The sequence below is a fragment of the Camellia sinensis genome, chromosome 2, assembly GCF_055761805.1.
Source record: "Camellia sinensis isolate YWXY chromosome 2, ASM5576180v1, whole genome shotgun sequence".
Lineage (NCBI taxonomy): Eukaryota > Viridiplantae > Streptophyta > Magnoliopsida > Ericales > Theaceae > Camellia > Camellia sinensis.
Window position 1 is genome coordinate 2,521,239 of NC_138962.1, and position 11,417 is coordinate 2,532,655.

The window sequence follows — 11,417 nt, forward strand, 5'->3', positions numbered from 1 at the left end:
GGAAATTAAATAAAAAAGGAAGTTTAATAGAAAAGTAAATTGAATAAAAATGGAAGTTGGAGAAAATTAAAATTGGAAGTTCATTGAAGAAACCACTATACCCTAACGATCTATTTGGAAATTAAATAAAAAAGGAAGTTGAATAGAAAAATATCTTGAATAAAAATGGAAGTGGAATAAAAATAAAAATGGAAGTTGCAGAAAATTAAAAATTCAAGTTTATTCAAGAAACAACTATACCTTAACGATCTATTTGGAAATTAAATAAAAAAAAGGTAGTTAGTAGAAAAGTAAATTGAATAAAAATGAAAGTTGAATAAAAATAAAAGTGAAAGTTGCATAAAATTTAAATTGGAATTTCAATCTAGAAACGACTATACCTTAACGATCTATTTGGAAATTAAATAAAAAAGGAAGTTGAGTAGAAAAGAAACTTGAATAAAAAAGGAAGTTGAATAGAAATAAAAATGGAAGTTGCCGAAAATTAAAAATAGAAGTTCATTCAAGAAACCACTATATCACCACTATCTATTTGGAAATTAAATAAAAAAACGAAGTTTAATGGAAAAGTAAATTGAATAAAATTGAAAGTTGAATAAAAATAGATATGAAAGTTGCAGAAAATTAAAAATGGAAGTTCATTCAAGAAACCACCATACCTTAACGATCTATTTGGAAAGTAAATAAAAAAAGAAGTTTAATAGAAAAGTAAATTGAATAAAAATGGAAGTTGCAGAATATTAAAATTGGAAGTTCATTCAAGAAACCACTATACCTTGACGATATATTTGGAAATTAAATAAAAAAGGAAGTTGAATAGAAAAATAACTTGAATATAAATGGAAGTCGAATAAAAACAAAAATGAAAGTTGCAGAAAATCAAAAATGGATGTTCATTCAAGAAACCACTATACCTTAACGATCTATTTGGAAATTAAATAAAAAAGGAAGTTTAATAGAAAAGCAAATCGAATAAAAATGGAAGTTGAATGAAAATAAAAATGAAAGTTGCTTAAAATTAAAAATGGAAGTTCAATCCAGAAACCACTACTCCTTAACGATCTATTTGGAAATTAAATAAAAAAGGAAGTTGAATAGAAAAGTAAATTTAATAAAAATGGAAGTCAAATAAAAATAAAAATGGAAGTTGCAGAAAATTAAAAATGGAAGTTCATTGAAGAAACCACTATACCTTAACGATCTATTTGGAAATTGAATAAAAAAGGAAGTTTAATGGAAAAGTAAATTGAATTAAAATGGAAGTTGAATAAAAATAAAAATTAAAGTTGTATAAAATTAAAAATAGAAGTTCAATCCAAAAACCAATATACATTAACGATCTATTTGGAAATTAAATAAAAAACGAAGTTTAATAGAAAAATAAGTTGAATAAAAATGGAAGTTGAATAAAAATAAAAATGGAAGTTGCAGAAAATTAAAAATGGAAGTTCATTCAATAAACCACTATACCTTAACGATCTATTTGGAAATTAAATAAAAAATGAAGTTTAATACTCCCTCCGTCCCAAAATATTAGTCCCTTATTCCATTTTTCATTGTCCCATAATATTAGTCCCTCTTCAAAAATCAAGTACAAAAATAATATAAATTTCCTCTTTTGCCCTTCTTTTAAATTAATAAACAATACAAAAAGTACAATTATCACATTGATATTACCAAAAAATGTACTATCAAAAGGATAATTTTGGAAAATCAACTTTTTTCAAATGCAATAATTGTACTACCAAAAAAAGTTAACTTCCCCAAAAGGGACCATTATTTTGGGACGGAGGGAGTAGAAAAATAACTTGAATAAAAATGGAAGTGGAACAAAAATAAAAATGGAAGTTGCAGAAAATTAAAAATGGAAGTTCATTCAAGAAACCACAATACTTTAACGACCTATTTTGAAATTAAACAAAAAGGAAGTTTAATAGAAAAATAACATGAATAAAAATGAAAGTTGAATAAAAATGAAAGTTGAATAAAAATAAAAATGGAAGTTGCAGAAAATTAAAAATGGAAGTTCATTCAAGAAACCACTATACCTTAACGATCTATTTGGAAATTAAATAAAAAAAGGAAGTTTAGTAGAAAAGTAAATTGAATAAAAATGGAAGTTGAATAAAAATAAAAGTGAAAGTTGCATAAAATTAAAAATGGAAGTTCAATCCAAAAACCACTATACCTTAACGAACTATTTGGAATCTAAGTAAAAAAGGAAGTTGAATAGAAAAGAAACTCGAATAAAAAAAGAAGTTGAATAGAAATAAAAATGGAAGTTGCAGAAAATTAAAAATAGAAGTTCTTTCAAGAAACCACTATACCATAACGATCTATTTGGAAATTAAATAAAAAAATGAAGTTTAAGAGAAAAGTAAATTGAATAAAAAAGGAAGTTGAATAAAAATAAAGGTGAAAGTTGTAGAAAACTAAAAATAGAAGTTCAATCCAAAAACCACTATACCTTAACGACCTTTTTGGAATCTAAGTAAAAAAGGAAGTTGAATAGAAAAGAAACTCGAATAAAAAAAGAAGTTGAATAGAAATAAAAATGGAAGTTGCCGAAAATTAAAAATTGAAGTTCATTCAGGAAACCACTATATCATCACTATCTATTTGGAAATTAAATAAAAAAATGAAGTTTAATGGAAAAGTAAATTGAATAAAATTGAAAGTAGAATAAAAATAGACATGAAAGTTGCAGAAAATTAAAAATGGAAGTTCATTCAAGAAACCACCATACCTTAACGATCTATTTGGAGATTAAATAAAAAAGAAAGTTTAATAGAAAAGTATATTGAATAAAAATGGAAGTTAAATTAAAGTAAAAATGAAAGTTGCATAAAATTAAAAATGGAAGTTCAATCCAGAAAACACTATACCTTAACGATCTATTTGGAAATTAAATAAAAAAGGAAGTTGAATAGAAAAATAACATGAATAAAAATGAAAGTTGAATAAAAATAAAAATGGAAGTGGCAGAAAATTAAAAAATGAAGTTCATTCAAGAAACCACTATACCTTAACGATCTATTTGGAAATTAAATAAAAAAGGAAGTTTAGTAGAAAAGTAAATTGAATAAAAATGGAAGTTGAATAAAAATAAAAGTGAAAGTTGTATAAAATTAAAAATGGAAGTTCAATCCAAAAACCACTATACCTTAACGACCTATTTGGAATCTAAGTAAAAACTGAAGTTGAATAGAAAAGAAACTCGAATAAAAAAAGAAGTTGAATAAAAATAAAAATGGAAGTTGCAGAAAAGTAAAAATAGAAGTTCTTTCAACAAACCACTATACCATAACGATCTATTTGGAAATTAAATAAAAAAATGATGTTTAAGAGAAAAGTAAATTGAATAAAAATGGAAGTTGAATAAAAATAGAAATGAAAGTTGCAGAAAATTAAAAATGGAAGTTCATTGAAGAAGCCACTATTCCTTAAAGATCTATTTAGAAATTAAATAAAAAAGGAAGTTTAATAGAAAAGTAAATTGAACAAAAATGAAAGTTGTATAAAAATAGAAATGAAAGTTGCAGAAAATTAAAAATGGAAGTTCATTTAAGAAACCACCATACCTCAACGATCTATTTGGAAATTAAATAAAAAAGGAAGTTTAATAGAAAAGTAAATTGAATAAAAATGGAAGTTAAATAGAAATAAAAATGGAAGTTGCAGAAAATTAAAATTGGAAGTTCATTGAAGAAACCAGTATACCCTAACGATCTATTTGGAAATTAAATAAAAAAGGAAGTTGTATAGAAAAATATCTTGAATAAAAATGGAAGTGGAATAAAAATAAAAATGGAAGTTGCAGAAAATTAAAAATGCAAGTTTATTCAAGAAACCACTATACCTTAACGATTTATTTGGAAATTTAATAAAAAAGGAAGTTTAGAAGAAAAGTAATTGAATAAAAATGGAAGTTGAATAAAAATAAAAGTGAAAGTTGCATAAAATTTAAAATGGAAGTTCAATCCAGAAACCACTATACCTTAACGATCAATTTGGAAATTAAAGAAAAAAGGAAGTTGAATAGAAAAGGAACTTGAATAGAAATAAAAATGGAAGTTGCCGAAAATTAAAAATAGAAGTTCATTCAAGAAACCACTATATCATCCCTATCTATTTGGAAATTAAATAAAAAAACGAAGTTTAATGGAAAAGTAAATTGAATAAAATCGGAAGTTGAATAAAAATAGACATGAAAGTTGAAGAAAATTAAAAATGGAAGTTCATTCAAGAAACCACCATACCTTAACGATCTATTTGGAAATTAAATAAAAAAGGAAGTTTAATAGAAAAGTAAATTGAATAAAAATGGAAGTTGCAGAAAATTTAAATTGGAAGTTCATTCAAGAAACCACTATACCTTCACGATATATTTGGAAATTAAATAAAAAAGGAAGCTGAATAGAAAAATAATTTGAATAAAAATGGAAGTCGAATAAAAATAAAAATGAAAGTTGCAGAAAATCAAAGATGGAAGTTCACTAAAGAAACCACAATATCGTAACGATCTATGTGGAAATTAAATAAAAAAGGAAGTTTAATAGAAAAGTAGATTGAATAAAAGTGGAAGTTGAATAAAAATAAAAATGAAAGTTGCATAAAATTAAAAATGGAAGCTCAATCCAGAAAACACTATACGTTAACGATCTATTTGGAAATTAAATGAAAAAGGAAGTTGAATAGAAAAATAACATGAATAAAAATGAAAGTTGAATAAAAATAAAAATGGAAGTTCATTCAAGAAACCACTATACCTTAACGATCTATTTGGAAATTAAATAAAAAAGGAAGTTTAGTAGAAAAGTAAATTGAATAAAAATGGAAGTTGAATAAAAATAAAAGTGAAAGTTGCATAAAATTAAAAATGGAAGTTCAATCCAAAAACCACTATACCTTAACGACCTATTTGGAATCTAAGTAAAAACTGAAGTTGAATAGAAAAGAAACTCGAATAAAAAAAGAAGTTGAATAAAAATAAAAATGGAAGTTGCACAAAAGTAAAAATAGAAGTTCTTTCAAGAAACCACTATACCATAACGATCTATTTGGAAATTAAATAAAAAAATTATGTTTAAGAGAAAAGTAAATTGAATAAAAATGGAAGTTGAATAAAAATAGAAATGAAAGTTGCAGAAAATTAAAAATGGAAGTTCATTGAAGAAACCACTTTTCCTTAAAGATCTATTTGGAAATTAAATAAAAAAGGAAGTTTAATAGAAAAGTAAATTGAACAAAAATGAAAGTTGTATAAAAATAGAAATGAAAGTTGCAGAAAATTAAAAATGGAAGTTCATTTAAGAAACCACCATACCTCAACGATCTATTTGGAAATTAAATAAAAAAGGAAGTTTAATAGAAAAGTAAATTGAATAAAAATGGAAGTTAAATAGAAATAAAAATGGAAGTTGCAGAAAATTAAAATTGGAAGTTCATTGAAGAAACCAGTATACCCTAACGATCTATTTGGAAATTAAATAAAAAAGGAAGTTGTATAGAAAAATATCTTGAATAAAAATGGAAGTGGAATAAAAATAAAAATGGAAGTTGCAGAAAATTAAAAATGCAAGTTTATTCAAGAAACCACTATACCTTAACGATTTATTTGGAAATTTAATAAAAAAGGAAGTTTAGAAGAAAAGTAATTGAATAAAAATGGAAGTTGAATAAAAATAAAAGTGAAAGTTGCATAAAATTTAAAATGGAAGTTCAATCCAGAAACCACTATACCTTAACGATCAATTTGGAAATTAAAGAAAAAAGGAAGTTGAATAGAAAAGGAACTTGAATAGAAATAAAAATGGAAGTTGCCGAAAATTAAAAATAGAAGTTCATTCAAGAAACCACTATATCATCCCTATCTATTTGGAAATTAAATAAAAAAACGAAGTTTAATGGAAAAGTAAATTGAATAAAATCGGAAGTTGAATAAAAATAGACATGAAAGTTGAAGAAAATTAAAAATGGAAGTTCATTCAAGAAACCACCATACCTTAACGATCTATTTGGAAATTAAATAAAAAAGGAAGTTTAATAGAAAAGTAAATTGAATAAAAATGGAAGTTGCAGAAAATTTAAATTGGAAGTTCATTCAAGAAACCACTATACCTTCACGATATATTTGGAAATTAAATAAAAAAGGAAGCTGAATAGAAAAATAATTTGAATAAAAATGGAAGTCGAATAAAAATAAAAATGAAAGTTGCAGAAAATCAAAGATGGAAGTTCACTAAAGAAACCACAATATCGTAACGATCTATGTGGAAATTAAATAAAAAAGGAAGTTTAATAGAAAAGTAGATTGAATAAAAGTGGAAGTTGAATAAAAATAAAAATGAAAGTTGCATAAAATTAAAAATGGAAGCTCAATCCAGAAAACACTATACGTTAACGATCTATTTGGAAATTAAATGAAAAAGGAAGTTGAATAGAAAAATAACATGAATAAAAATGAAAGTTGAATAAAAATAAAAATGGAAGTTCATTCAAGAAACCACTATACCTTAACGATCTATTTGGAAATTAAATAAAAAAGGAAGTTTAGTAGAAAAGTAAATTGAATAAAAATGGAAGTTGAATAAAAATAAAAGTGAAAGTTGCATAAAATTAAAAATGGAAGTTCAATCCAAAAACCACTATACCTTAACGACCTATTTGGAATCTAAGTAAAAACTGAAGTTGAATAGAAAAGAAACTCGAATAAAAAAAGAAGTTGAATAAAAATAAAAATGGAAGTTGCACAAAAGTAAAAATAGAAGTTCTTTCAAGAAACCACTATACCATAACGATCTATTTGGAAATTAAATAAAAAAATTATGTTTAAGAGAAAAGTAAATTGAATAAAAATGGAAGTTGAATAAAAATAGAAATGAAAGTTGCAGAAAATTAAAAATGGAAGTTCATTGAAGAAACCACTTTTCCTTAAAGATCTATTTGGAAATTAAATAAAAAAGGAAGTTTAATAGAAAAGTAAATTGAACAAAAATGAAAGTTGTATAAAAATAGAAATGAAAGTTGCAGAAAATTGAAAATGGAAGTTCATTTAAGAAACCACCATACCTTAACGATCTATTTGGAAATTAAATAAAAAAGGAAGTTTAATAGAAAAGTAAATTGAATAAAAATGGAAGTTAAATAGAAATAAAAATGGAAGTTGCAGAAAATTAAAATTGGAAGTTCATTGAAGAAACCAGTATACCCTAACGATCTATTTGGAAATTAAATAAAAAAGGAAGTTGTATAGAAAAATATCTTGAATAAAAATGGAAGTGGAATAAAAATAAAAATGGAAGTTGCAGAAAATTAAAAATGCAAGTTTATTCAAGAAACCACTATACCTTAACGATTTATTTGGAAATTTAATAAAAAAGGAAGTTTAGAAGAAAAGTAATTGAATAAAAATAAAAGTGAAAGTTGCATAAAATTTAAAATGGAAGTTCAATCCAGAAACCACTATACCTTAACGATCTATTTGGAAATTAAAGAAAAAAGGAAGTTGAATAGAAAAGGAACTTGAATAGAAATAAAAATGGAAGTTGCCGAAAATTAAAAATAGAAGTTCATTCAAGAAACCACTATATCATCCCTATCTATTTGGAAATTAAATAAAAAAAGAAGTTTAATGGAAAAGTAAATTGAATAAAATCGGAAGTTGAATAAAAATAGACATGAAAGTTGCAGAAAATTAAAAATGGAAGTTCATTCAAGAAACCACCATACCTTAACGATCTATTTGGAAATTAAATAAAAAAGGAAGTTTAATAGAAAAGTAAATTGAATAAAAATGGAAGTTGCAGAAAATTTAAATTGGAAGCTCATTCAAGAAACCACTATACCTTCACGATATATTTGGAAATTAAATAAAAAAGGAAGTTGAATAGAAAAATAATTTGAATAAAAATGGAAGTCGAATAAAAATAAAAATGAAAGTTGCAGAAAACCATAGATGGAAGTTCACTAAAGAAACCACAATACCTTAACGATCTATGTGGAAATTAAATAAAAAAGGAAGTTTAATATAAAAGTAGATTGAATAAAAGTGGAAGTTGAATAAAAATAAAAATGAAAGTTGCATAAAATTAAAAATGGAAGCTCAATCCAGAAAACACTATACGTTAACGATCTATTTGGAAATTAAATGAAAAAGGAAGTTGAATAGAAAAATAACATGAATAAAAATGAAAGTTGAATAAAAATAAAAATGGAAGTTCATTCAAGAAACCACTATACCTTAACGATCTATTTGGAAATTAAATAAAAAAGGAAGTTTAGTAGAAAAGTAAATTGAATAAAAATGGAAGTTGAATAAAAATAAAAGTGAAAGTTGCATAAAATTAAAAATGGAAGTTCAATCCAAAAACCACTATACCTTAACGACCTATTTGGAATCTAAGTAAAAACTGAAGTTGAATAGAAAAGAAACTCGAATAAAAAAAGAAGTTGAATAAAAATAAAAATGGAAGTTGCAGAAAAGTAAAAATAGAAGTTCTTTCAAGAAACCACTATACCATAACGATCTATTTGGAAATTAAATAAAAAAATTATGTTTAAGAGAAAAGTAAATTGAATAAAAATGGAAGTTGAATAAAAATAGAAATGAAAGTTCATTGAAGAAACCACTTTTCCTTAAAGATCTATTTGGAAATTAAATAAAAAAGGAAGTTTAATAGAAAAGTAAATTGAACAAAAATGAAAGTTGTATAAAAATAGAAATGAAAGTTGCAGAAAATTAAAAATGGAAGTTCATTTAAGAAACCACCATACCTTAACGATCTATTTGGAAATTAAATAAAAAAGGAAGCTTAATAGAAAAGTAAATTGAATAAAAATGGAAGTTAAATAGAAATAAAAATGGAAGTTGCAGAAAATTAAAATTGGAAGTTCATTGAAGAAACCAGTATACCCTAACGATCTATTTGGAAATTAAATAAAAAAGGAAGTTGTATAGAAAAATATCTTGAATAAAAATGGAAGTGGAATAAAAATAAAAATGGAAGTTGCAGAAAATTAAAAATGCAAGTTTATTCAAGAAACCACTATACCTTAACGATTTATTTGGAAATTGAATAAAAAAGGAAGTTTAGAAGAAAAGTAATTGAATAAAAATAAAAGTGAAAGTTGCATAAAATTTAAAATGGAAGTTCAATCCAGAAACCACTATACCTTAACGATCCATTTGGAAATTAAAGAAAAAAGGAAGTTGAATAGAAAAGGAACTTGAATAGAAATAAAAATGGAAGTTGCCGAAAATTAAAAATAGAAGTTCATCCAAGAAACCACTATATCATCCCTATCTATTTGGAAATTAAATAAAAAAACGAAGTTTAATGGAAAAGTAAATTGAATAAAATCGGAAGTTGAATAAAAATAGACATGAAAGTTGCAGAAAATTAAAAATGGAAGTTCATTCAAGAAACCACCATACCTTAACGATCTATTTGGAAATTAAATAAAAAAGGAAGTTTAATAGAAAAGTAAATTGAATAAAAATGGAAGTTGCAGAAAATTTAAATTGGAAGTTCATTCAAGAGACCACTATACCTTCACGATATATTTGGAAATTAAATAAAAAAGGAAGTTGAATAGAAAAATAACTTGAATAAAAATGGAAGTCGAATAAAAATAAAAATGAAAGTTGCAGAAAATCAAAAATGGAAGTTCACTAAAGAAACCACAATACCTTAACGATCTATGTGGAAATTAAATAAAAAAGGAATTTTAATAGAAAAGTAGATTGAATAAAAGAGGAAGTTGAATAAAAATAAAAATGAAAGTTGCATAAAATTAAAAATGGAAGTTCAATCCAGAAAACACTATACGTTAACGATCTATTTGGAAATTAAATAAAAAAGGAAGTTGAATAGAAAAATAACATGAATAAAAATGAAAGTTGAATAAAAATAAAAATGGAAGTGGCAGAAAATTAAAAATGGAAGTTCATTCAAGAAACCACTATACCTTAACGATCTATTTGGAAATTACATAAAAAAGGAAGTTTAGTAGAAAAGTAAATTGAATAAAAATAGAAGTTGAATAAAAATAAAAGTGAAAGTTGCATAAAATTAAAAATGGAAGTTCAATCCAAAAACCACTATACCTTAACGAACTATTTGGAATCTAAGTAAAAAAGGAAGTTGAATAGAAAATAAACTCGAATAAAAAAAGAAGTTGAAAAAATAGAAGTTCTTTCAAGAAACCACTATACCATAACGATCTATTTGGAAATTAAATAAAAAAATGAAGTTTAAGAGAAAAGTAAATTGAATAAAAATGGAAGTTGAATAAAAATAAAGGTGAAAGTTGCAGAAAAATAAAAATGAAGTTCAATCCAAAAACCACTATACCTTAACGACCTTTTTGGAATCTAAGTAAAAAAGGAAGTTGAATAGAAAAGAAACTCGAATAAAAAAAGAAGTTGAATAGAAATAAAAATGGAAGTTGCCGAAAATTAAAAATTGAAGTTCATTCAGGAAACCACTATATCATCACTATCTATTTGGAAATTAAATAAAAAAACGAAGTTTAATAGAAAAGTAAATTGAATAAAATTGAAAGTAGAATAAAAGTAGACATGAAAGTTGCAGAAAATTAAAAATGGAAGTTCATTCAAGAAACCACCATACCTTAAAGATCTATTTGGAAATTAAATAAAAAAGAAAGTTTAATAGAAAAGTAAATTGAATAAAAATGGAAGTTAAATTAAAATAAAAATGAAAGTTGCATAAAATTAAAAATGGAAGTTCAATCCAGAAAACACTATACCTTAACGATCTATTTGGAAATTAAATAAAAAAGGAAGTTGAATAGAAAAATAGCATGAATAAAAATAAAACTGGAAGTGGCAGAAAATTAAAAATGGAAGTTCAATCAAAAAACCACTATACCTTAACGATCTATTTGGAAATTAAATAAAAAAGGAAGTTTAGTAGAAAAGTAAATTTAATAAAAATGGAAGTTGAATAAAAATAAAAGTGAAAGTTGCATAAAATTAAAAATGGAAGTTCAATCCAAAAACCACTATACCTTAACGAGCTATTTGGAATCTAAGTAAAAAAGGAAGTTGAATAGAAAAAAAACTCGAATAAAAAAAGAAGTTGAATAGAAATAAAAATGGAAGTTGCAGAAAATTAAAAATAGAAGTTCTTTCAAGAAACCACTATACCATAACGATCTATTTGGAAATTAAATAAAAAAATGAAGTTTAAGAGAAAAGTAAATTGAATAAAAATGGAAGTTGAATAAAAATAAAAGTGAAAGTTGCATAAAATTAAAAATGGAAGTTCAATCCAAAAACCACTATACCTTAACGACCTATTTGGAATCTAAGTAAAAAAGGAAGTTGAATAGAAAAGAAACTCGAATAAAAAAGAAAGTCGAATAGAAATAAAAAAGAAAGTCGCAGAAAA